The 27,325-nt window shown below is 44.7% G+C and overlaps 1 protein-coding gene across 2 annotated transcripts in view; it reads left to right on the top strand.

Annotated features, from left to right (window-relative positions):
• The window catches only part of PRKG1 (protein kinase cGMP-dependent 1), a 952,768-nt gene that overhangs the window by 552,493 nt on the left and 372,950 nt on the right, over positions 1 to 27,325 (top strand). The gene's annotated exons all lie outside the window — the stretch shown is intronic.

The following is a 27,325-nucleotide window of genomic DNA, read 5'->3' as shown; positions in this document are numbered from 1 at the left end:
TGCAGAATTTACTGTACTATACATTGAGACACTAAAATGTTAAAACAAAGATAATAATTTCAAACTAACAGCGGTAAGGAAAAATAAAGTTAAAACATTTTTTTTAAATTGTTCATCTAAATTAATCACTGACCAAAGCTAAAAACTCTGCCCACAGATCTTACAATATTGTCGACAAAATTATATTCTGTAGCCCTTTCTTTAGGTAACCTATATACAACCAAAATAATATTTCACACAGCAGGCTGTATCATGGTCTGTTACAGAAAATAGCATTGGAGGAGATATCTGAAGGGGAAAAAAAAGCAATGCAGCCTAACCAGAAGCAAGATTTGCTCCACAGCATTATCTCAGAGGAGCTCTAACAGCTCATTATACCCAATGGGCATTTTGAGAAAAATACACATTCAAAACCCACTGATGGTCCATTGGCAATATGCATTTAACAGAAATGATCTTCCTACAAAACTGGTGGCTTATAATGGAAATATAATCATCAAAATAGACTTGCCAATCTTTGGTCGGCCATTATAATAATTTGTTTCTCTTTATATTGTCACATTGTATCACAAACAGCTTTGTCCTAAAATGTGACTATAATATTCAGCTGGTTTGTTATTAATTGAATCGGGGGAAAAAGTCAGCTAGAACAGCAGTGATGGAATTCTTGCTCTGAATTGGATCAATTTTGGCAGAAAAAGATTTTGAAACTTATACTGTGGAGGAGGTGGAGAAAAGTTTCTCTATCATATCACCTACAAAATCCTAATAAGCAGACCTGTTAATTACGTAGTTAATCCAGAGACCAGGTGGGTGAGGTAATATCTTTTATTCCACCAACCTCTGTTGGTGAGAGAGAAGTTTTGAGCCACACAGAGCTGCTCTTCAGGTCTGGGAAAGGTTCTCTTAGAATCACAGCTAAATGCAAGATGCTAAACAATTTGTTCCATCTTGCACTTAGCTGAGATGCTTGAAGTAGCTTTCCCAGACCTGAAGGGTAGTTCTGTATGGCTCAAAAGCCTGTCTCTTTCACCAACAGAAGCTGGTCACCCACCTTGTCTCTCTAATATCCTGGGACTTACATGGCTACAACTATAGTGGCAAACATTTTATCAATAACTCCTCTCTTCCCACAGGTGGAAGAAGTTATATTTTTTTAAATGGCAGGTATTATATCGAAACATAAATAAATGTAACATTCCCTTTGATTAATTGACTTTGTCTACTGCTTGTTTTAAAATTTAAAATAATGGATCTTGTTGGCTAGTTGTGAAGAGCATTTCTTACCATCTGCAGTTTGCGAGAGGCTGCATCCTTTTTCTTGCAGGTGTGCACCTCACCTAGTTACCTTTGCATCAGTTATTTCCAGGTTATGTTATCAGAGTGATTCACCATGTCATGTGATACAGCCTCAAACGTGTGTGTGTGGGGGAGGAGCATAGTGGCTCCTTTAAGGTTCCTTTGGAGTTTGGGAGGGTGAGTGGCTGGTAGGAGTTGGGGGAGGAATCACCTGAGTGGGTGAGTGAGCCAGTGGGGCTCAGGACAGTCACTGGCCCCAGCACACCTGAGAGAGGGTATACACACCCTATCCCTCCAGTCTGAGCCCCCTTCCCATTCTTGAGCTCAGGGACATGGTGGGGGTGGGGGTTAGGAGATGGTAGGTATCCAGTGCAGATACTCATTCAATAGGGGGACCTGTTCCCTGATAAGTCCACTTCCAATCCCAGTTTAAGGGGAAGGTATGCTCTAAAAAGCTGGGGAATAAGGCTGGGGCTCCTAATGTTTGGTATAGTGAAGAAGCAGCCCTTTCTCCCCATTATCTTAACTCTCATTTGAGAGGAGAGTGGTGGGATCCCAGAAATGGTCTGAGAACAATTGTGGAGGGGTTGAGGGGCTGATGGCAACCTTTCACCAGGTGGAAATAAGTGAAGGATTAAGGAAGGAGTGATGACCTGCATTGTGCCAGTTATTGCCAGATGACTTAATTAATGAAGTTGCAGTCTACTTAAACTACATGACTTGCATCCTGTGTTTCTTCCCTCCTGTCTGGGACAAAGAGCTTTGTATGGTTCTGTCTGTCAAATGTCTGTCCTCCTTTAGCTCCTTGAGCTAAACTGGGCACCACATGAATCCGGGGTGAAATTCAGTGCTGTTGGTTTTGACCTATAAAGTTTTTAATGGTTTGAACCTTAATTGTGTGACATGGCGGCAGCTGCAATTGTCCAAAGTGCTTGAGTTAACAACCCTCTGATTTAATCAGAAAGGCTTGTGACAGGATATTCCTCTAAAATTCATCTCTTTGGTTTGCTTTGGTTGATCAGACACCAGATTTGGCAACCTGCAAGACTCATCTGTTTTCCCAAGCTTTTCTGGTGGGAGCCGAGGGTCTACTTTGGGGCTAAGTTTTGTAAGATGTGCCTTGCTATGCTTGTGTTGTTTAAAATTTGTATTTTGAATGGGTGTAATGTGTTGAGAGAACCTATTAAATAAATAGAGAAAGAGGGCAATGGTGGAAGTTGATATAGAGGGTCTGATTATTAATACAATCATTATAATTTCAACCACACTGAAAAGGAACCTTGTGTGCACAACAACGCACTTGAGGCTTTTCTCATTATACTTTTAGGAACCTTTCTCGTACTTGTGAACAGTATGAATAGAAGTGTAATGTTCTGTTTCTTCTAGTTACATATTTTGCATGGGTTTATATGTACTCTTGACACAAAATATTTTGATTATACTGCATTTAGGAACAAATAGAACTTTTCTAGTCAATAATGATTATAATCATAGAATAAGTTACACTGAAGAATGACAAAGTAATTGGGCTTGAAAAGAGTCTGAGAATCCAAAGGATAACATCTGCAGGGATTTATAAAGAATTTGCAACAAAAGTCTTCTTAAATGAAGATATTTACATTACTGGAGTAAGTTGCTGCAAACAAATCAATACTGAACTCTGCCAAAAGCGGATATGATTGCTTGAGAAACGGTGGAGCTGCCAACAGTCAGTGCTGATATTTTTGAATCTGTCATTGCTGCAAATGTGGTGGTGTGCACCATGGCACCTCTAATTAAATAGTGCTCTTTTCAAAATAGTTCAAATTCCAATATTTTAATTTTGGTTTGAAATTTCTGCAGAGATGTTCACCTGAATTGTTTGATCGGTGCTACATATTGATGTTGTTACCTTCAACAAACATTGAAAATATAATGAGAAAAACTAGGTAGTGGAAGATAATTGTCATGCTGATTTTCACAGCCATGGAGATCAATATTTTCTATTTGCAATAAAGGCAAGCAACTGATTCATGTTAAACATCTCTTCACAGAGATTACCTTACTTGGAGCTGGATAATTACTGGGAATTAAGGAGAATGTTAAACAACATCTACAAGGATAAACATTTTTAAATCAATGGGCCCAGATAACTTATACTCAAGAACCCTAAGAGAGTTGATTGAGGCCATCACTGGCCTGCTGGTGTTAATTTTTAATAAATCTTGAAATACTAGTGAAATTCCAGAAGATTAGAAGAGTGATGATGTTTTGTCTATATTCAAAAAGAGCATAATCGAAAATATATAATGATAAAATTTGTGGACACAAAGATTGACAGAGCAGTAAATAATGATGAGGACAGGGCAGTCATATAGAATGATCTGTGTAACACCCTGCATGAACTTGGAGAGAGAAAGACAGGTTGCAGAGGGAAGTATTTGGAGGAGGCACAAGGAAATTAGTCTGTATGCACATGGCTTGAATACTAGCTGCAGTTGCAACACCACTGTAAATACTTCTCTTAATAAAGAGCCAGTTTAGCTTTACAAGCATGAAGTTCTTTGATTTTATGAAACATGGAGTCAGCCATCAATCTAGTGAGATCCACAGCAAGGAAGAGAATGTGATTAACAGGCAAACAAAGCAGCACCTATAAACAGAGCAAATAGGCAGCATGGAGGCACTCAGACTGCTGGGAAAGCTATATTTCAAGACAAAGAATTTTGCAGAAACAGGGAAGCAAAAATTGCTTTTGTATACAGCACGGACCATGGGGGGGCAACCATGAAAAAATGAAGATAAAACTTTAACTATCTCATTGATGAAAAAGGACAAGAAATGAATGAGACACTGTTGCCATGGATAATGGCAGAAACACTTGAACAAATGATAAAGGTGTTCCCAGGGAGAAAGAGGCTGTATAGAGATAGCATTTTTTACCTGAAATCAGGAAGCAGAAAAAGGGATAGATATATCACAGAGCTGTGAACTCTGATATTAACATGCAGCTTTGGAGACATAAAGAATCACTAATTAGAGACAGGATCATTTGTGGGACATTTGATTTCAGTTTACAGGGCTGATTATTGAGAGAAACACACCGAACCATAGAAAAGTGCCTCCAAATAGCATGGTCAACTGAATTGTCCAGGAAAAGGATCAAAACAATGCCAGCCACTAGTGCAGAACACGTACACTGGGTCATACTGCAGGAATCCAGAAGACAGGACAGAGATAAAGCAACTGAGAATGAAACAGCATGAAAGCCAGAAGGAAAATCCAGCCTGAGACTGATAGTGCAAGGGGAAGCAGAACCCTTTATGTTGCAGCTACCCTTCGAAGAAAAAAGGAGCAGTATATGAAATGACTAAGGATGTAGAGGCTTCAAACCAAGAGAAAGATGTCTTCAGTGTGACTTTAATAGTGCCAGTGACTCTCAAAATAAGCTGCAGAAGAAAGCTGCCAGTCATCAACTGCCATATTTGTATCTTTACTATTAGATCAATGACCAATTGGCTGGCAGTTTTCTGTCTTTGAATCTATTAAAATCACTCTGCAAACATCTTCCTCTTCATCCAGTGTTTCTACGTCCTTAGTCAGCATTTGGCCACAGAATAGTTTTATTGACTGTCACCAGCACTTGGTCGCATTTCTCCATTCTAATATTGTTGCTTATCAGTGTTACTAGGATTAAATTGCACCTGGCTCCACAATCCTAGCAATGCTAAAAAGCAGCCATATTAGAATGGAGAAAACTGTCAGGTAAACTGAAGATCAGTATTGATTCAAAATCACTGAACAGAGAACTGAAAAGAAGTAACTACCCATTACTAGTGACTGAAGACATACTACCTCGTCTATCCAGGTCAAAAGTGTTCACTGTCTGTAATATCGAGAATAGATTCTGGCATATTGGAATAGATGAGCCATCCATCAACCTAACAACTTTTGTCGTACCTTTTGGCAGGAATTGCTGGATACAAAGGCCTATGGACACCAGCCCAGAGCCAGAGGTGTTCCAATGTAAACTGAACCAGAGACTCCCAGGGATCAAGATTGTAGCAAATAAGATTCTTAATGTAGTAGAAAGAAATGTAAAGGAAAATGCAATCGAAGAACAGAGTACCAAGCTGCAACAACTCTTAAACAGGTGCTGGGAATAGAATATTAGGCTGAATGCAAACAAGCTGAAGCTGAGGAGAACTGAGGTTCCCAACATTGGACATATGTTGACTTCTGAGGGATTCTAACTGGACCCAGAGAAACTGAACTATTAAGGAAATGTTCAGACCAAAGGAAGTGAAGGGAGTCCAGTGATTCAGTGCATCCGAAGAAGTGTTTTTTTTACCCACGAAAGCTTATGCTGGACTCCTTGTTTTTATGGATACAGACTAACATGGCTACCCCCAATACTTGACAGTGATTGATAGGAATATTTTTATGAATTCTGTGTGCAGATGTGGTTGCCTCATCTCAAAAAAGATATATTGGAATTAGAAAAGGTTCAGAAAAGGGCAACAGAAATGATTGGGTGGCATACGTATAAGGAAAGATTAATAAGACTGGGACTTTCCAACTTGGAAAAGAGACGGCTAAGGGGAGATATGATTGAGGTCTATAAAATCCTGACTGGTATAGAGAACATAGAAAAGGAAGAATTGTTTACTCCTTCTCATAACACAAGAACTAGGGGTCAGTCTGTGGAACTCCTTGCCAGAGGATATTGTGAAGGCCAAGAACATAACTGGGTTCAAAAAATAACTAGGTATATCAATGGAGGGTAGGTCCATCATTGGCTATTAGCCAGGATGGTCAGGAATGGTATTCCTAGCCTCTGTTTGCCAGAAGCTGGGAATGAGCGACAGGGGATGGATCACTTGATTACCTGTTCTGTTCATTACCTCTGGGGCACCTGGCACTTGCCACTGTCAGAAAACAGGATACTGTGCTAGATGAACCCTTGGTCTGACCAGTGGGGCCATGTTCTTATGATGGTCAACTATCTTTCCAAATCCTGTACACCCCCATCACAAGCATGTGAACGCTTGAGACAATTAAAGCACAATGATGCAGCGTGGTAATGGTCAGAGCCCCAAGAACAGGCCTTTAAAAGAGTAAATAAAATCATAAGGCAAAGCATCGGTCCTATAGTATAGAAGTAGCACGGATACAAAACCAGAAGCCCATAACATTTGCTGGTAGAACTTTGACAGACATAGAAAGGGGATATGCCCTTTTAGAAAAGGAACTACTGGCTGTGCTCTTTGGAATGGAACATTTAATTGGTTCACTTCGGGCACAAGCTGGTTGTGCAGTCTGATCACAAGCCATTCATGAAACCACTCTGAGTGCACCCAAGCAACTACAACATGACATTGAGACCCCAGTGTTATGACATGAGTATAAAGTATTGCCCAGGAAAATCACTTTGTGGTGGCAGCCACACTGAGCAGAGAGCATGCCTTCCAGAGTACAATACCATTGCAACTGATGCGAGGCTCCTGGCAACCAAACAGGATGGTTTGATGGTTTCACACTCCAGGGTTGGCCAGATTGCAAGGAGCAAGTGCCCTTTACTAACAGTTGAGGGATGAGCTGTGTGTGCAAAATGGGATTTTGCTTAAATAATATTAAGCACTAATCCCCAGGAGATTTAAGAGATGATATCAAGAGGAGAGATACGTGCCTCATTACTGTATATAGATGCTTGCCTAAGACAAGCCAGGCAGTGTATCCATTAGCCAGTCATGAATATCCAATTGAGAGTGTACATGAAACAGTGCGAGGTGTGCAGAGTTTAGTGATTGACAACAGAAAGTGACTCTACAGGCTCATGAAATCCTAGCCCTAACCTCAGAAAAGGTGGGAACAAGTCTGTTCACTTCTAAAGAGAGGAACTACATGAGAGAGACAAGGTGGGTGAGGTAATCTCTTTTAATAGACCAAGTTCTGTTGGTGGCATGGACAAGTGTTCAAGCTTCTCAGAGCTGATCTTCAAATATGGGGAAGGTAACGAGTGTCTGAGTTAAATACAAGTTGGGACAGATTGCTAAGCATGAGGGGTTCACACGTGTTATAGGAACCATTTAAAATGAAATGCCAGTTAAGGGTTATCAGGTAGTAAGACATTCTAAGACACTACTGATTTGCTGTCAGGACCAGGACATGGGTCATTTGACCTAGTGCAAGGTGGTCAAGTCTAGCAATCAGAGTCAGAGTCTAAGCCATGGCTCAGAGTTGGAATTAAATTCCAGAAACTAAGCAGGGGTTAGAGTTGGAATCAGAAACAAGCATCAGGTTCAGTGCATCAGCCAGTCAGGAAGTCTCTCAGTTGTCAGACAACTTCCTGTGTCTCTTTCTGGCTTAAATAGTGTGTGTCAGCCAATGCATGAGGCTGATCATTGTCCCCCAAACAGGATCCTCATGGGCGGTGCCTCTGGAGATAGTCAAAATTCTGCTATCCCCTCACTTCCAGCAGTTCTGAATGAGCTACCCAATAGTGGCCAGGGTGTGAGGGCTGCCTGGGACCCAGGGCTCCTTACATATCCACTAGACACTCTTCAACATCACCTAGAACCTCTCCATCCTTGCCACCAGGGATGTCACCTCCCTATATACCAACATACCTCACCATAATGGCATCACTGCCTGCCTCAAATATAAACATTTTGCCAAATTCATCCATTTCATCCTCACCCACAACAACATTACATTTAACAACAAACACTTTGTCCAAACCATGGGAACAGCCATGGGTACTATATAGGCTCACCAATATGCCAACCTCTTCATGGGCTTCCTTGAGGAAGAATTTCTGAAAATTTCTGAGATACAGAGATAATATTTTCATCCTCTGGACAGATGATATAAATTCCCTCAGATTTCCATCACAACTTCATCAACCGTTCATTCATCAATTTCTCTCTAGAATGCTCCCATACTAGCATGAACTTCTTGGATACCAGGATCAGGTTCAATAATTGAATCCCACAAATGACTATATACAAGAAACCAATGGATCACTACACTTACCACCACAGATCCAGTAATCACCCCCAAGAAATCTGTTATCTACAACAAGCACTCAGATACCACAGTATTTTCTTCAAAGAGAAAGTCCAAGATAGACACCTAAACACACTAAAAAAGGGACTCTCCACCAGAGTACTAGGTTTCATTGTGGAACGGGCCACCCAAATACCCTGAGACAACTTGCTTCAATACAAAAACAAAAACAAAAAACACAACACTGACCATACACATCTAGTTGTCCCTACCACCCTACACTGAAACCCACATGAGATCTCATAAAAAAATTACAAACCATACTTCTTCTTAAAACACCGCCCCCTACCATCATCTGAAGCAAGCTCCCAACAGTCCAGGACACACCAACTGAAAGCACCATCAGACCATGACAGAACAACAGATGCAAAACCTGCAGACGTATCTCCACTGCTACAATGATCAATATCCCTCCACAACATACCTTTCAAGATCCATGGGTCCTACACATGTCTATCACAACATGTGGTTTACCTCATCTAATGCATCAAATGCCACAGCAACTATATGAGTGAAAACAGACAGTCGCTATGTTCTCGAATTCTCACAGAAAAATAATAAAAGACAAAAACACCCTGTCACTCATGGGTGAATACTTTTATCAAAGTGATCACTCCATATCTGACCTCTCAGTCCTTGTCCTCAAAGGAAACCTGCACAACACCTTCAAAAGAAGAGCCCGGAAACTTAAATTCATAACTCTGATGGCCACTAAAAATCATGGATTAAATAGAGACCCCAGTTTTATGGTTCATTACAACAATTTGTAACATGCCCCACTGTCTGCTAACCCTTAATTGCCTACTTCAATTTAAGTGGTCTCCTACAGCATGTGTGAACTCTTGATTCTGAATAATTGTCTCAATGTGTATTTAGCTCAGACATGTTGGCTATCTTCCCCAGGCCTGAAGAGCTCTGTGAAGTTTGAAAGGTTGTCCCTTCTATCAACAGAAGTTGGTCCAATAAATACATTCTCTCTCTCTCTCTCTCTCATATCCTGGGACCAACGTGGCTACAACAACACTACAAGGAACTACACCTCTACCTTGATATAACGCAACCCGATATAACACGAATTTGGATATAACGTGGTAAAGCAGTGCTCCGGGGGGAGCGGGGCTGTGCACTCCAGTGGATCAAAGTAAGTTCAATATAACGCGGTTTCACCTATAATGCAGTAAGATTTTTTGGCTCCTGAGGACAGCGTTATATCGAAGTAGAGGTGTATATGGTCACAGGAGATTACTATTCCAATATCAGGAAGGTGGATTAGTAACCGAAGGAGCATTTTGCAAGGTATAGCATATCTGACACACTGCTCAGATATGGGGCTGGAGAAAATGCCTTACAATAAAAGATTTAAGGAGCTCAATCTATTTAGTTTATTTAAAACAACACCACCACTGAGATATGACTTGATTGCAATGTGTAAGTAACTTCACAGGGCGAAAATACAGTGTACTAAAGAGTTCTTTAATCTAACAGAGACAGGCATAACAAGAACCCAATGGCTGGAAGCCAGACAAATTCAAATTAAAAATGATGGGCACCATTTTTTAACTGCAAGGATGATTAACAGTTGGAACCAAAGTACCAAGAGAAATAGTAGTGCCCCAGTCTTGATATCTTCAGATCACGACTGGATGCCCTTTGGAAAAATATCCTTTAGCAAAACACAAGTTATTGTTCAGTCAAACACAAATTATAGGCTCAATACAGGGGTAACAGAGTGAAATTACATGGCCTGTGATATACTAGTTGGAGGTCAAACTGGATGATCTAATAGTCCCTACTGGCATTCAATGCTAAGAATGAATTGCAATTGACTTTAAAATATAGTTGAATTGGTTGTAATTTAATAGGCACAATTCAAGTTTAAATACGGTTTCTAGAGTGAGCGTCTGACATTGAAAGTAATGAGGCTGCTTGTTCCCTTGCTGCACAGTGCCCCATGCTTTCCAGATGGGCAAAGTAATAATGAACAATTCTGAAGATAAGGGAGTAGCTGTATGGATCAAGTCTAACATGAAGTGAAATAAGAAAAGCAGCATGGAAGTGACAGCTTCCTCGAGTATAAACAATTCCGGCATACACAATTTAACACCAGTTTTACACTCTGCGCGGGAGGAGTACAATATCAACTTCATTTGAAGAAAGAATTATCTGCTATCTGACAGCAGGGACCCATACATGTTTTATAAGAAATAAGAAGCTGGACTGCATGGGGACATTTAAACTAAAGTGGCTTTCACTAATATCTTTGATTTGCAGTAAATTAGCCAAAATGTATTTTGAACATTTTGTACAGCATAAGCTAAACAAAATAACAAAGCTCACAGCTGCACATCCTACAGCATCTATTATGCCAATGAAAATAATAGTGCTGCCATTAGAGACAGTTCTGTAGTCATAATCTGGGTGGAACTACAAAGGTTAGTTTGAAGTTCAAGATTCCCTTTTGTATAAATAAATTGTTAAGGGAAAATAACAGAGAGGTAAATAAATAAATAAACAAATAAATAAATACTTCAATTATAACTACAGGCTCTAATCTGTCCCATTGAAGCCAGTGGGAGTTTTGCCATTTACCTCAATAAGGCCTAATCTCATTAACAGGGTTTTAAGAAATAGTAAACATTGAATACCTAGAATATGTATATCAATGTCACGTCATAGAGTGGAGCAAATTCTGCCCTTAGTTACACTAGTATAAATCTGGAGTAGCTCTACTGAAAACAATTGCGGTACTCTGGAATTCCACTGGTTTACAGTAAGAGCAGAATTTGGTCTTGGATATTTATTTGCTACTAGTTTTGCTCATAATCAAACATTTATTATATTTATTCTTAGACTGTAAGCTCTTCAAAGGCAAGCATAGTGCCTGATTGTATAACACTAAATCTCTAATAGGCTTCACAGGGAAAGACCTCTGCGCCTACTGAGAGCTCCACTGACTTCACTGCAGTTGTGCCTCATACAATGTGGCCCCTACACTGCGCAGACCCTCTGTTGCCATAGTGTAACTATTAAATAAGAACACTGAGTAATGTAAAGAAAATTGTTCTCTCAATTTGAATCTGTATGCCTCTGAGTCCCCCAGGCCACATGCAACATCATGAGAATCTTGCAATACAAGACTTTGATCCAAATGTGTCTTGTTTTTGGAAAGTCTTTTTAGGTTTTACAAATGGGAAATTGTTGATATTTTTACACTGTTAATTCTGCCTTTGTTGGCAGGAAATAGATTTTCTCTTTTTGCCAGGCAAATATTCAGAATATATCCCTTTTACCTCATTGCCTAAAAAGTGTGTAGTGATGCCAACAGCACAGGAGGAGAGAAGGTAGCCAATTTTAAGGAAGCGGAAGTGAAAAACAATCAGCTGAAAATGTTCTTTCCATGCTGATCTTAAATGATCTATATGGCACATCCATTATGATTCTGCTATACCAGAATCAGAAGGTAAAGAGATGTTATCTAATACATCATCTAGCTAATGCAGGATTGTTCCTGCATTCTCTTAGTTTTAAACATTTTTTAACAGTGTGATAGTATTTAAGATTTCCCACAAAGGGATTGCCAGGCTCTTCTGTTGACCCTCCCTGTCAGCAGCAGTGAGACCCCTAGGTAAAGCTGTTGCATACTTCTGTGTGGCACATTGTTGCAGGTGCAGTTGTTAATTTCTCCAGGATATAAAAAGCGTGGTGTGGCTTCCCTTTGTCACAGGAACTAGGAAAAGAGATAGGGAGGAGGCCCTAGAAAAAGCCATGTTGGGGAAACTGATTCAAGTTACCAGTAAAGTCAAACCTCAGGGAAGGTGCAAGTTTGACATTTTACAGTATTGTGTGGACTTTATTTGCAGCAGAGAAAGAGTGCTACCTGCTCCTGCTATGTTAAAGTGATTTTGAAAACCTGCTGTATCTTCCCCACTGAAATATTGGGAGGGGCATTAGCTGTACTGTACCTATGTAATAGGAAGGATATGCTTTCTGCTAGTCTCCATCTTTTTACCGTTCAAATAATGTCTGGGCTTTAAAATATAAAACTGCAGTCATTCCTATTGATTTGCATATGATTTATTCTTGAGAGTAGCTCAGTAAAATATTTTTGTTACATTTAGTGTCTTATAGATTCTTCTCTCTTCTGTTAAATTCACTGTCCTTTCTGAACAAAAAGCAAGCTTCTCTCCATGTTACCATTTTTTTTTACTACTACTATTTGTGGATGTTTCCTGTGAAAATACACGTATGCATGGGTAGTATGCCTCTTTGAATTAACTAGTTTGACATTTATTAGTGAAACATGGCCCAATTCTGCATATGGTATGTGTGTGAAATGCCTGCAAGATTGGGCTGAAAGTTTGGTAGACTGAAGGCTGAAGATGTCCTATTGTAAAATGATTGTTGCTTTGGATAGTGAGATGACTATCATAAGGTATTGTTTGCAGGCAGAAATAAAAATAGCATCATCTCTTAATTCCATATGATACATGGATATGAAATCTAGTACAACATATCAGGAGTCCACATCTCAATTATGTTTGATTTTTCAAGGAAATATAAATATTGTAGAATCTGGACAACTATAAAATGAACAGGTAAAAATTAAAAAGGTCACTGTCACTGATGACTAATATGCTCTACAGTTTATAGATAAATAAGAGTAGAGCTCTGGAATAACAAGACAAAAGCAAGTTGTATCCAAAACAATTTTGGTTTTTTTAGCTTTTTGCAATAGCATAATTGCAGAAAACAAGAAAACTGAGAGCCTAGAGTAATGAAATGTGTAGATAAAATTTGCTGTATGTTTTTTCCCCTGTAGGAACTACTCAGGGCTCTTGATTATTCACAAAATATTTGCATTGGATTTCAATAATCTACATTGTTTGCTGTCAATCAGAGAATGCGCTCGAAGGATTTTTTTTACATGGAAAATAGAAGAGAAATTGAAAAAAAGTATGATATAAATTGAATGCAGCTACTCAAGACACTTAGCCTTTGGATAAACTATAGATCCTTCTACCATTTAAATGTAATATGTTAGCAAGATAAAAGCAGAGATACTGTTGCAGGTCAAGTGTGTCCCCTCCCTTCTTAGGATGGGGTGGGGGTAATGATGGCCTGGTGGCTGAGTATATACAACCATCTCTTGTCTTGGGATAGCTTGGCCTAGAGGCAAAAGTCAATACAGATGCCCTGTCTCAGGGCTGTGTGGCCCAGTAGTCGGAGCCAATAGGGCTGCCCCGTTCAGCAGGGCTGTGTGGCCCAATGTCCAGAGTTAGTATAATGGCCCTCTGTAGTAGCGCTGTTCAGCCTGGAAGCCAGTTGGGAGAGTGGGCCACCACCTGGTGTGGGGAGTGCTATGCTCCACTGGGTCCCAGCTCAGGGTCCTGTCAGTGGCAAGTATGCCCGCCACTGGGTCAGCGGGGAATCCTCCCAAAACATGATGATCCCAGATGGCACAATAACTAGTCCCCCTGAGTTACTTCCTACCCTCTTCCTGATGCAGTGTTTCCAGCGTCCCCAGGCTCCTTGGTCAGTGCAGTTATCAGCAGCTCTGACACTCCTTGGATGTCTTCCAGGGTCCGCTGTCTGGGGCTTCCACAGTTCCCAGGCTGGAGTTCACAGCATGTGTCTTCCCTCTTTGGCAGTCAATTCTGAATATCTAGTCTCCAGCCAGAGCGTGCCAGCAGGGCTATGGCCCAGAAAGTAGAGTTAACCCTCACAGTATCAGTGTGGAGCAAGTGTACCGCATCACATGTACCCTGTACTCCAACTCCCTATTTTAATATATATAATAAATCATCCTAAATACACTTGCAAGCTGCGCTAGCAAGCACCAACCAAAATTACTTTATCAGAAAACAATAAAAATAAACATTAGGGATTAAATTCTCTCTGACTAACATAATGAAGACTCAGCAGTGAAATACAAGCTAGAATTCAGCCTTTTTATTGTAATAACTAAATGAGATGTTAAGGAACAAGTTTGGGTAGTTAGTAAACATTGTTAATTATTAATGTCTCTTCACTGTAGCCTCTGGTTGCATTTTAAAACACAGAGATTAAGAACATTCCCTTTCCTCCCTGTGCAAAAGACCTGATCCTTTTGGCAAAATTCCCATTGACTTTAGTGGTGGTTCTCAATCCAGTGAAGCCTATGAGCACATGCTTTACTTTAAGCATGTACATAGTACTATTGAAGTGAATGGACCTACTTGCATTCTTAAAGTTAACACATGCTGAAGTGTTTCATTGGATCAAGTCTAGAGTGCTCTGCAGTGTCAGCACGTTAGAGGATTAATCCTTTAGGGAACAAATACATTGCAACTCCCTCCCTGTATCAAAAAGTCACCCACTGTGAAAGGACCTGAGACAAGGCAATCATAGCCAGTTAAATGGGACTGCAAAATCTGCAGGTAGTATACAGATAGGTATCATTTAATGTTAGCATAGAAGTGTCTGTATTAATAAATCTCTGAGCATGGGCAGGGAGTCATAGGTGTTTCCAGAAGACTGAGTTTGATTGGCTTCTAGGGCACTTAATAAAAGTATGATACCTTTCATATGATACCTGTTCATTTTGAACAAAGAGTTCAATCTCAAACAAATTTATTATGGAACAAATAGACATGGAACTCCTCCAGGACTTGCATGGACACACAGTCTGAACTATTTGAGCTGTTGGAAGTAGGATTTAAAACAGTCACCCTGTACAAAATAAAAACAGATCTTTTAGCACCAAGCTTCCTCCCTCTCTCCTTTCAAATGCCTCCTTAAAACTCCATTCTTCCCAAACTGTCAGCTTTAATCCAGCACACTCAGAAGTGTCACTCTTCTTTCATCTATTTTTAAAACCTGCTTTTATTAAATCCACTCTCTGGTCAACCAGAGCATCTTGGGCCTGATTGTTCTTCTTCGAGTGCTTGCTCATATCCATTCCAGTAGGTGTATGCACCACGCGTGCACGTTCGTCGGAAAACTTTTACCCTAGCAACTCCAGTGGACCGGCAGGTCGCCCCCTAGAGTGGCGCCACTATGGCGGGTGATATATACCCCTGCCGGCCCGAAAAAGAGATGAGATCGCGCCGAGCTCACTTAGACCGAATGGTTCGCGCACAATGCGGTTTGGATAAACCCACCTGCAGTTTGACACTCCTACCTGCCTTCCCGCCCAGAGGGCTCCTCGCGATCCACTTCAGGGAACCCCTGCTCACGAGCAGATCCTGCTCAGGGAGGTTGCAAAACGCAGCACGTCGACAAAGGTACTTCCAATTAAGGAGGTTACGCAAGACGATAGAGGGAAAGGAGGAGTCCACCCCGCTACAAAATCTATGGATTACCAAGAGCGAAGGGGAAGGTTCTGCGGACCGAACCTCGAAGAAACTTCCGCGAGACACAAAATAGAGCTACAGAATGAATTTTACTTAGGAGTTAAAAAAAATTCCGCACAATCCGGTTCCTTGGGGACAATTCATCCCATACTACCTAAAGATCACTGGAGATGGTACGCTGCCGGCTCGACATGACCAAGACGCCTTTCATGTCCAAATCTTTCCCTTCCATCGGAGATTCTTTGCGCTTCATGTCCTCAAAGGCAGGCTCGGCAATAAAAAGCAAGCCGCTCATATGTCAGAATCAGATAATTCGCTACTCCGCGAGCAAGTTCGGCCTAACAACCCTTCTCCTCTCCGTCAGGTTAGGCTCCCGTCCCGAGAATGTCAATGAGTGCACGGCCGTAGTACGTACGCCTTCCAAATTCCTCGTCGCAGCCGGTGTGCGTATCAGCCCTAAACATCGAACGACTGGCTTATCCGAGGACAGCCGTCAGCATAGACACCAGGAGGCTTTCCCACAGTCCGCAGGATAGACGCGGCCTTTACAGCGGAAACATAAAGCCTATGCTAACGTGGAGAAGTCCCGATACTCACTACCCAGAAGGATAGAATAGAGGACCAGGCGCGTCTGGACTTCTACCTTACGGCCAAATAGGCCCAAATTTTCTGTAACTAGTGCGGACGAGATATACATGGTCTTGGACGGACATCAATATCACAGGAACGGTACAGGTCCAGCTATCTCATACTTTGCATAGCACCGAAAGTACAATGATAGAGCTGAGGCCAAAAGCTCAGTGGAACCTGCCTGAACACTCTTGGGCACATGGTGGCCGCACTTTCGTGAGGACGAGAGCCCAATACGCTGAGAGAGGGAGGCTGAATGCCTAGGGAAACAATCCAACGATTTAGAAATGGTCTCACAATGAGCAGTTGGGCCAAGAACTCATAAGAAATCGCGGGCACGAACTACTGAGCACGTGCATAGCAGGGAGTCCGCGTTCATGGAGCCCTACTAGTCGTCCAGTCCCAGATGTACTCTTCTCTCTCCATGGTGGACTGGACGAGTCCGTAGTCTGTGCGGGGCGCCCATTCTCCATCCTCCACAAGCCCTCGATGTCCCTCACTAACAGACCATTGGACTTGGGAGGGAGCTCGACTTGGGCCGTTGAGGACGCAGGTCACTGGTCTCCTCCCGATCTGCTTCTCCATATCAACGTTCGAGAATTGAAAGCGGTCCGCCTTGCTTGTCAAGCCTTCCATCGGCAATCGAGCCGCTGCGTCTCAGTTTTCATAGACAACACACAGCGGTATACTATCTCAACAAGCAAGGCGGACGAGATCTCCTCTTCTCTGTCGGGAGGCCATAATGTTGTGGGACTTTTGCATAGCCCACTCAGTCCACCTAGTCGCTTCCTTTCTCCCGGGGCGTGCATACCCTGGCGGACCATCTCAGACGTCTTTCAGCTCCCCGAATGGTCCTTCGCCGACGTTGCCTTCACTTTTCCGCAGGTGGGGGCATCCCCACGTGGATTTTTGCATCTCGCACGAACAGGAAGTGTCCAATGTTCTGCTCCTTCCAAGGCCGGAGCGGGGCTCGGTAACGGATGCCTTCCTGATTCGTGGAAACGCACCTCTTTTATGCTCCCTCCGTTCCGTTGATCTCCAAGGTCCTTCTGAAGCCGCGCAGGGACAGGGCCCCGCTTGATCTTCTGCCAGGCTGTCCCTCACGCGCAAATGCGTCATTGTCCATCTCTCTGCTCCTGGACCTGTCGGTAGTAACCCTTTTCCCCTGCCTCAATACGGACCTGATACGCGGACTGCAGACGGCCCGCCGGCTTGGTACAACCGGACTTAGTCCCTTCAACTCTCGGCGTGTCTCCTGGTGGCTCATAGGGTGACCGAATTGCGACTGCTCTTCCCAGTGGGGCAAAGTACTTCTGAGAAAGCGAAAAGCCATCTACGAGGACGACCGTACATAGCCAAGTGGAAGCGGTTTCAGGTAGCTTGTGTCGGAAAAGCGCTTCCACCCTGCCGATGTTTCCATCCCATATTTGGACAGCTTGGCCGCCAAATTACAACAGGCCTGGCTAAGCTGCTCAACTTGGCAGCATCTCCAACTTTGTTGCCCTACGCAGGAGTGACGGCACTCGTTATTTCATCACCACAGCGTGAGTGAGAAGAATTCTTACAGTGAGCTGAACGCGCCTTTAACCCCCAGTCCGTCATCAAGCCCCCTCCTGGGATCATTCAACGTAGTGTTGTTCGTCTTATTGTCCCCCGTTTGAACTCTGCTTACATGTCCCTCCTCTATTTGTCCTGTAAAACGGCATCCTGGCGGCCGTCACTACCAGCCTAGCCATCGCAGAGAGCTGCGGCACACAATCGGCGTGCGACCCTCCGTACACGGTGATCCCATCGGAACAAGGGTGACACTGAGGCACACCCGCACCTGCACCTCCCAGGTTTCTCGGCCTTCACATTAACCGGAATATTCATTCCGTATTCTTTCCCAAACTCATTCATCTCGTAGGGAAAACTTGCACGCCTAGACGTGCGATAGGGCTTAATCTGGAAAGAACAAGCCGTTCCACAAGTCCATCAGCTCTTTGTCGCAATAGCTGAATGGCTCAAGGGTTGCCAGTCCCTCACAGAGGATCTCCTTGTGGGTGACATCCTGCATCAGAACATGTTACGACCTGGCCCATCTCTTGGGCGAGGCGTGTAATGCGCACTCTATACTAGGGCAACGGCATCGTCAATGGCGTTCCTCGCACGAGTTCCTGTCCAGAAATCTGTAGGGCAGCAACCTGGTCCTCCGTGCACACCTTCCGTCTACCCATTATGCCCTAGTCCAGAGTCCAGGGATGAGCAGCCTTGGCTCTGCCGTGTTGGTGCGCACTGTGACCTCTCACTCCGACCCCACGCCTAGGTAAGGCTTGGAATCCCTACTGGAAGAGATATAGAGCAAGCACTCAACGAAGAAAACATCGGTTACTTACTTGTAACTCTTGTTCTTACGGATGTGTTGCTCATATCCATTCCACACCCACACCTCCTTCCCCACTGTCGGAGTAGCGGCAAGAGGAATGAGGCGCGGCGGGCCGGCAGGGTATACTGATGCACCCCCAATCGACCACTATCTCCACGGAGGGTGGCGACCACTTAGGGGCGACCTGCGGCCGCTGGAGTTGCTAGGGTAAAAGTTTTCTCTGCTCGCACCTGCCTGACACTCTTGGGCCACATGGTGGCCTGCACTTTCGTGACGGAGCACGCCAGACTGCGGCTCAGACCTCTGCAGTCGTGGCTCATTCCTCAGCTACGCCTAGCCAGGCGACCGTTGGATACTGTCGTCACAGTCCCACAGGACGTACTCTTCTCTCTCCAATGGTGGCTGGACGAGTCCGTCGTCTGTGCGGGGCGCCCATTCCATCCTCCACAGCCCTCGATGTCCCTCACTACAGACGCATTGGACTTGGGATGGGGAGCTCGACTTGGGCCGTTGAGGACGCAGGGTCACTGGTCTCCTCCCGATCTGCTTCTTCCATATCAACGTTCGAGAATTGAGAGCGGTCCGCCTTGCTTGTCAAGCCTTCCATCGGCAGATTCGAGGCCGCTGCGTCTCAGTTTCATAGACAACACCACAGCGGTATACTATCTCAACAAGCAAGGCGGGACGAGATCTCCTCTTCTCTGTCGGGAGGCCATAATGTTGTGGGACTTTTGCATAGCCCACTCAGTCCACCTAGTCGCTTCCTTTCTCCCCGGGGCGTGCAATACCCTGGCGGACCATCTCAGACGGTCTTTCAGCTCCCACGAATGGTCCCTTCGCCCGGACGTTGCCCTTACACTTTTCCGCAGGTGGGGGCATCCCCACGTGGATCTTTTTGCATCTCGCACGAACAGGAAGTGTCCAATGTTCTGCTCCTTCCAAGGCCGCGAGCGGGGGCTCGGTAGCGGATGCCTTCCTGATTCCGTGGGAACGCACCTCTTTTATGCCTTCCCTCCGTTCCCGTTGATCCTCAAGGTCCTTCTGAAGGCGCGCAGGGACAGGGCCCGCTTGATTCTCATTGCTCCGGCATGGCCACGTCAGCATTGTACTCTCTGCTCCTGGACCTGTCGGTAGTGGACCCTTTTCCCCTGCCTCTTCACCTGGACCTGATCACGCGGGACCACGGCCGGCTTGGTCACCCGGACCTTCAGTCCCTTCACCTCTCGGCGTGTCTCCTGCGTGGCTAACTGGGTCCGAATTGCACTGCTCTTCCCAGTGAGGCAAGTACTTCTAGAAAGTCGAAAGCCATCTACGAGGACGACGTACATAGCCAAGTGGAAGCGAGCTTTCAGGTGCTGGTGTGCGGAAAAGCGCTTCCACCCTGCCGATGTTTCCATCCCGATCATCTTGGACTACCTGTGGTCGCTCAAACAACAAGCCTGGCTATAGCCTCGGGTTCACTTGGCAGCATCTCCACTTTCCACCAAGGGAGTGACGGCCACTCCGTCTTTTCACACCCGCTGGTGACTAGATTCCTTAAAGGGCTGGAGCGCCTTTACCCCCAAGTCCGTCATCCAGCCCTCCTGGGATCTCAACGTAGTGTTGTCTCGTCGTTTCGTCCCAGTTCCTTCTTACCGCCGTGTCGGTTGTTGGAACTGTGGAGCGCGCATAGCTGACCTCCACATCCCTAGCTTCTCTTGTCATCGTTACTGTTTTAGTTAGTTAGTCATAGTTACTAACATAGTTGTAGTTATAGTTAGAGTTAGAGTATAGTTTGTATATATATACTTCGTTATCGGTAGGGGCTCTAGCCTCTCCCGTGCGGTGCCGGGCTGATGCCTGGTTCGCCGGGATTCAAGGCGTGCTCGACTTGTAAGAGCCGATGCCCACCGTGATCCCCACGATCCTGCCTCAAGTGCCTGGGGGAATCACATATCTCAGATAGTGCTGCATCTGTAAATCTTCCGTCCGCGAACGGAAGGGAGCAAGACCAGCGCCTCAGGACGCTCCTTATGGAAGCGGCATTCACCCGCGCCTCCGGCACGAGCACGGGCCTCGTACCGCGAAGACACACCGGCACGGGCCTTCTCCCGGCACCGGCCCCGGGAAGAGGCCCTCCACGTCTCACCCCGGCTAAGCGGCCCGTAAGGAGCACCCGCTGCCGACGCGGCCGTGCTGGCTGTGCAAGGGGCTTCGTTGACTCCGGGCGGCGGTCCGTCGAGTCTGATCCCTCCAGCTCCCGCCAAGATCTGGGGTAGAGCTGATGCCTCCATCCATGCCCGAGACTTCTCGTCGGCAAGGACCTGATTGCTCTAACTGAGCCTGGGCTGCCTCAACCCCGGCACGCCGGTGCGGGTTGTGCTCTCAAGGCAAGCCACCCCGATGAGGGCACCGTCCCGGATTCTCCGGCCGCACCGCTCAAGATCCGGCACCGATGGCGATCCCGGCACCGATCCCCAGGGAGGTCTTCTCGCGGTGCCGCTCGCAGTCTGGCACCGCTCTCTAGGCGCACTGGTCGTACTCGCGGCACCGGTCATCTGCGCGCTCCGACGAATGTGCACGCGCGGCGCGTACACCTACTGGAATGGATATGAGCAACACATCTCGAAGAACAAGAGTTACAAGGTAAGTAACCGTGTTTTCACTGTGCTGAGCACTTTTTGCACTACTCTACTGATGTAAAAGGGCCAGAAACTTTCTGCATCTGGACAGGTGCCAATTTCCTATGTAGGAGTGATGTCTGGGTGGCATGGCAGCTCAGCACCTTCCTCATCTTTTCAGTCACTAACATATGGGATAGCCACATCCCAGTTCTTCCTGGTTACCAGAATGACCGTGAGTATGCTGTAACTTATTCTTGGGACTAAACCAGTTATCAGCTGGCCCCAGAATCATGAAGCCACCATTTTTTTTGTCTCCTACAGCACCGCTGACCAGTTCCCCTTTCCCTACCTCAGGTCCTATGCCAAGTGCAGTTCAATCAGACCAAGTCTGAATCATATTATTTGCTTCTGTACTTGTTAACTCACTCTGGCTGGCTGTCTCTTGGCCTATTTCATACAGCAGCAAGCACACAATTGGCTGTCAACATATTCTAAATAATAAAGATGAGAATAATTAAGATACTCAGATGCACATAAATGTGGTAATCAGTGCACAGGAACCTCATTTACTGGATGCCATTTGGGATCTAGCTTCAAGTGATATGTGAATTATTTAAACTTACTGTAGGTTTGTCAGAGGATGGACTAGGACTGGGGAGATTTGAAAATAACAAATAAAATATTATGATAGAAAGAATAAAGATTTCTAGAAAATGCTGTTTAAGGGCTTACTGGTTATTAAATTGCCTCATTAGCTTCTGTATAGCAGGACTCCATGCTCCAACCACAAATTTTTATTTTTTTCATCAAAGTAAAAATAAAGCAGAAACAGATTTCTATTCATCATGTGTGTTTATCAGCCGCTGATGTGTATGTGCAGCCCATACAATCCAAAGGAGCAGAAGAAGCTGCATTTTTCTGACTTCCTGCAGCATGTCATGAAAAGTTAGTTTTATGAAATGTACAGTATTATGATTTATATGATATGTACTTAACAGCTTAGAAAATAACTCTTCATAAATCATATTTCACATGTTGACATCCAAAAGAAAAGAAACAGCTACTTGTATTTAAATAAAATGTTCTTAACATCTAGATTTGATGGTCTAGTAGCAAGATTTCATTGCTCAAAATAAGCATTAATAATTTTAATTTGCACTTTTATAGAATCTTTTATCCAAGGATCTTGGAACTTTTTACAAATGCAGATAGTTGTACAACGTTACGGATACGGAAACAGAGGCACAGAGAGGTTGTGGCTCAATTCACAGCTTGTATCAAGGCTTGGTGCAGAGCCAGAAGATGATGTGTTGCCAAGGGCCCCTTCCATAAAAAAAAATTACAATACTATATTCTAGTGGGGGCCCCTCTGGGGCCTGGCGCAAATTGCCCCACTCGCTCCCCCTCCATGGGCAGCCCTGGGAAAAATAAACCTTCTGCATCTCAGCACAAATCCAGTTTTGAGAAAACTTCTTTATAAGGTATCACTGGTTCTCAGCATCAGCTAGTGCTAAAAGGCACTAAAGCTCACTAAAAGGGTTGGACAAATATGTGCCATCAAAACTGTTTCTGGATTGAAAACTAGGGTTTTTTAAAAAGCAGAAGGAAAACACGGATAACGTCTGCTTTCCTTCAAAATTTGTTGTGGTTTTTTTAATTGAAAAGCTGAAATTAGTCTGCCATAACCTGAATATGGTTTGGGGTTTCAGAAGTGTGTGGCCAAATATCTGCTGCTTGCTGTGTTTGACTGTTTAAAGAAACAATAAAAAATTCTTAAAATACAGCCAACGTTTGAACCAAATGCCTGAGCCATCCAGCAAGAGTTTTTTCAGGTTCGAACCATGCGGCCGGCGCCGAACGTTTCGGACAGTAACGTCTGAGTTCGAATTGAGGAGAAGTGTAAGGAGAGCAGGGCCAAGCTGGGTCAGACCGAAAGAGGCCGTCGAGGCCCAGTGAGGGGCCTGCTATCGCGATGAGATGGCGAGATGGGCCAAGTCCCAGAGGAGTAAACCAACAGGTAATGATCAATGATCCTCCTCCTGCCATCCATCTCCACCTCGGTCGAACAAAGGCGAGGGATGAACCATTCATACCATTCCCTGGCTAATAGCCATTAATGGACTTAACTTCCATGCATTAATCTGTTCTAGAGACCTGGCTCATGGGGTCCACAAACTGGAGACAGTTACTGTGGGTTTGTCTTTAGTATATATTATATACATACTCCACGAGCTGCAACATTTGAGCTTGTTCCAAACCTGAGATGAGCCTATATTGTGAAAACTGAAATGCTCAAAATAGTACATGCATGTGAATGGACATAGGATGTTAAAATTAAATTACCTCACGGTTCTCAAAAGGGGGTCAGGACCCTCAGGGGTCAGAGGTATTACTGGGGCCACGAGCTGTCAGCCTCCACCTCAACCCACTGCTGCCTCCAGCATTATAACAGTGTTAAATATATAAAAAAATGTTAATTTATGGGGCAGGGAGTCGCACTCACAGTTTGCGATTTGAAAGGGGTCACCAATACAAAAGTTTGAGAACCACTGAATTAACCCCTCGGAGCCTCAGAAAACGTAGGCGGGCGGGAGGGTGTCCCTGTGGTAGGTTGGGAAGGAGGTAGGTGGTGTAGGATTATGCTCTGCTCATCTGATCCCTCCCAGTGGCTAATTAAAATGAAGTTACCTCCCCTGACATGAATCCCTCTGGCACTGAAATTAAAATACTATAACTTGGCATTTGAGAAGTGAAAGGGATGGTAACCTAATGAAAACTAAGCTTGGCTTCTGCAAGCCTCAAACTGCTGAATGAGCTTTAGGGTAGGGAAGGCTGTGCCTCCAAACAGCCTAGCCCTGCCCCCATCCAACCCCACCACTTCCTGCCCCCCGACTGCCTGCCCCCTCAGAATCCCCAAGGCATCCTGCTCCTTATCTCTTCACCGTCCCCCAAGACCCCTCAAGCCACCCTACACCCACAGCACCCACCCCAAGCCCACCCCGCCTGTCCCCTGACTGCCTTGACCCTAACCCCCCCCCTGATTCCTGAAGACCCCACAAACGCCCACAACCAACCCCCCATTCCCTGTCCCCTGACCGCCCCAACCCTGCTCCCTGTCCCCGGGACTCCTTGCCCCTTAGCCAACCCCCCTAGCCCTGGCCCCTTACCCCTGGCTCCCCTCTCACCCGGAGCCTCAGCACATCCAGGAGCTTTGCTCGACAGAGTCAGCGTATCTCCGGCGGGACCTGAGCTCTGCTCCGCTCAGAGCCGCATGGTCAGGGTGCAGGGCCCGAGCCTGTCCCTGCTCAGAGCCACGTGGTCGGGGGCGGGGCTGGAAGCTCCACACTGAGCTCAGCTCTCTCCGCTCAGCCTGGAGCTTGCAGCCCCGCCCCCTCACCATGCGGCTCTGAGCAGGGTGGGGCTCAGGGGCCCCACCGGAGCTGTACGGGACGCTGCTGGATGGGCTGAGGCTCCGGGAGAGGGGAGGGGAGGAGACGGGGCCAGGGAGGGAGCCTCAGCCATGCTCGTGGGGGCCCCTGTGGAGCCCAGGGCCTGGGACAAATTGCCCCACTTGTCCCCCCCCCTCTGGGTGGCCCTCTGTGTTGCAGGCAGGCTTTTTGCCTCCTGGAGCACAAGGAGGATTAGGCTGCTGCACCAGCTTCTCAACAGTGTAAAGCCTATCTTCCCCCCATACTCTCCATTGTGGGGCAGGTTGTGCTGCCTGACACGAAGGGAGTCATCCCACTCATCCACTTTGGAGTGGCTGATGCTGCCAGTGTCACTAGCATGCAGAGGTAACTGGTTTTTGGAGCTCAATGGCTGTGATTATGCCCGGTAGACATGCTAGTTGGAAGGAAGGGAAAACTCATTGCACCTGCTGGTATTTTGTAAAAGAATAGAATCCTGATCTCACTATCCCCAGTACTGTGCTCTAACCAGTATTTTGATAAATTTCTTATCACCATTCATGATTATATAATCATTGCAGGCTTATTCAAATCATCCTTTACACGGCACTTCACAATAATATCCCTCTGCATTAAGAAAAAATACTGCAATACTGTGTAATGATTACAGGACTTATTTAAAGGGGATACTGTGTATTACTTCTTTGACAGGGTAACAAACCTTGTGGATGGGGGCGGGGGAGTCAGCAGATGTGATATATTTTGACTTTGGTAAGGTTTTTGATACTGCCTCACATGAGCTCCTCATAAGCAAACTAGGGAAATATAGCTTAGATTAAACTATTAAAAGGTAGGTGCACAACTGGTTGGAAAACAGTACTCAGAATATAGAATGGAGTCCTGCAAGGATCTGTCCTGGGTCCAGTTCTTATAAATTTTGCAGGTGATACCAAGCCAGGTATGCTTTGGAGGACAGGATTACAATTCAAAATGATCTAGACAAACTGGAGAAATGTTCTGAAATAAATAGCATGAAATTCAGTAAGGACAAAGAAAAAGTGCTCCATTTAGCAAAGAATAATCAATTGCAGAAATACAAAATGGGAAATGAGTACCTAGAAAGAAGTACTGCGGAAAAGGATCTGTGAGCATAGTGGATCACAAACTAAATATAAGTCAACAAGGTAATATTGTTGCAAAAAAACCAAAAACATTATTCTGGGATGTACTAGGGCAAGTTTTGTAATTCTTCCACTCTACTCAGCACTGTTAAGGCCTGTTCTGTACCAGACTTTTTATTATTGTATGTATCTTGGGGTAGCCGTGTTAGTCTGTATCCAAAAAAACAACAAGGAGTCCAGTGGCACCTTAAGACTAACAGATTCATTTGGGCATAAGCTTTTGTGGATAAAAAACCCACTTCTTCAGATGCATGGAGTGAAAGTTACAGATGCAGGCATTCTATAATGACACATGAAGAGAAGGGAGTTACCTCACAAGTGGAGAACCAGTGTTGACAGGGCCAATTTGATCAGGGTGCATGTAGCCCACTCCCAATAATTGATGAGGAGTTATCAGTTCCAAGAGAGGCAAAGCTGCTTTTGTAGTGAGCCAGCCACTCCCAGTTCCTATTCAGGCCCAAATTAATGGTGTTAAATATGCAAATGAATTTATTTCTGCAGTTTCTCTTTGAAGTCTGTTTCTGAAGTTTGTTTTGTTCAAGTATGGCTACTTATAAATCTGTTACAGAATGTCCAGAAAGATTGAAATGTTCTCCAACTGGCTCACTCACAACCATTTCAGATTTGAGGACAATTTATACCTTCAAGTCAGCGGCTCTGTTATGGGAATTCTTGGCTAAGAAAATAGTTCAGAATGAGAGAAACTCACAGATCAACACTGTTTACAGCTTTTCTGGTGGTTCAATTTCACACAGGAATAATTGCTAAATCATTCTTATCCCCTGCCATTATCATTTATCAGATGCCTCTGGAACTTGTGTCTGCTTGTATAGTTTGAAAGAGACATATTTCTCCCGGAAACACAGCTATTTCAGCAACAGTCCTTGCTTGGAATTTAACCTGTGATGAAGACAGAAAAATCTTAATATTAGTGAGGGGGTCAAATTCAGCCTGGTTTAGGGAGTATAACTCTTTGGCTTAAGTACTGTTGTTCCCACCTATACTAGATATATATTTTAACCCTAGCTTTCTAAATCTGCTTCATGCAGAACTAGTCTGTCATAACGTATGAGTCACAAGAAGCTAGCTTTCCATGACTGTCCGCCATACTGCCCTTCCTTTGGTGTACTTGTGTATTAAATGCAGTGGAAATACAGAAACTCCCATGTCACATGGCTGGATTTTAAAATGTAATATCTCCATTATGTAATAAGCAGCAAGTATCTGTGGGCTTGGCTACACTGGAGAGTTGCAGCGCTGGTGGTGGCTTTACAGCGCTGCAACTCACTCACCGTCCACACTTGCAAGGCACAGCCAGCCCTGTATCTCCCTGGCTACAGCGCTGGCTGTACTCCACCTCTGCCTGGGGAATAACGACTACAGTGCTGGTGATGCAGTGTTGCTCTGCCAGTGTGGCCACCAAAAGCGCTGTCATTGGCCTCCAGAGGTATTCAGCCTGTTC

Source organism: Chelonoidis abingdonii, chromosome 15 (assembly GCF_003597395.2).
Source record: "Chelonoidis abingdonii isolate Lonesome George chromosome 15, CheloAbing_2.0, whole genome shotgun sequence".
Lineage (NCBI taxonomy): Eukaryota > Metazoa > Chordata > Testudines > Testudinidae > Chelonoidis > Chelonoidis abingdonii.
Note: the sequence above shows the minus strand (reverse complement) of the source record. Positions and strands in the feature narration are given on the sequence as shown.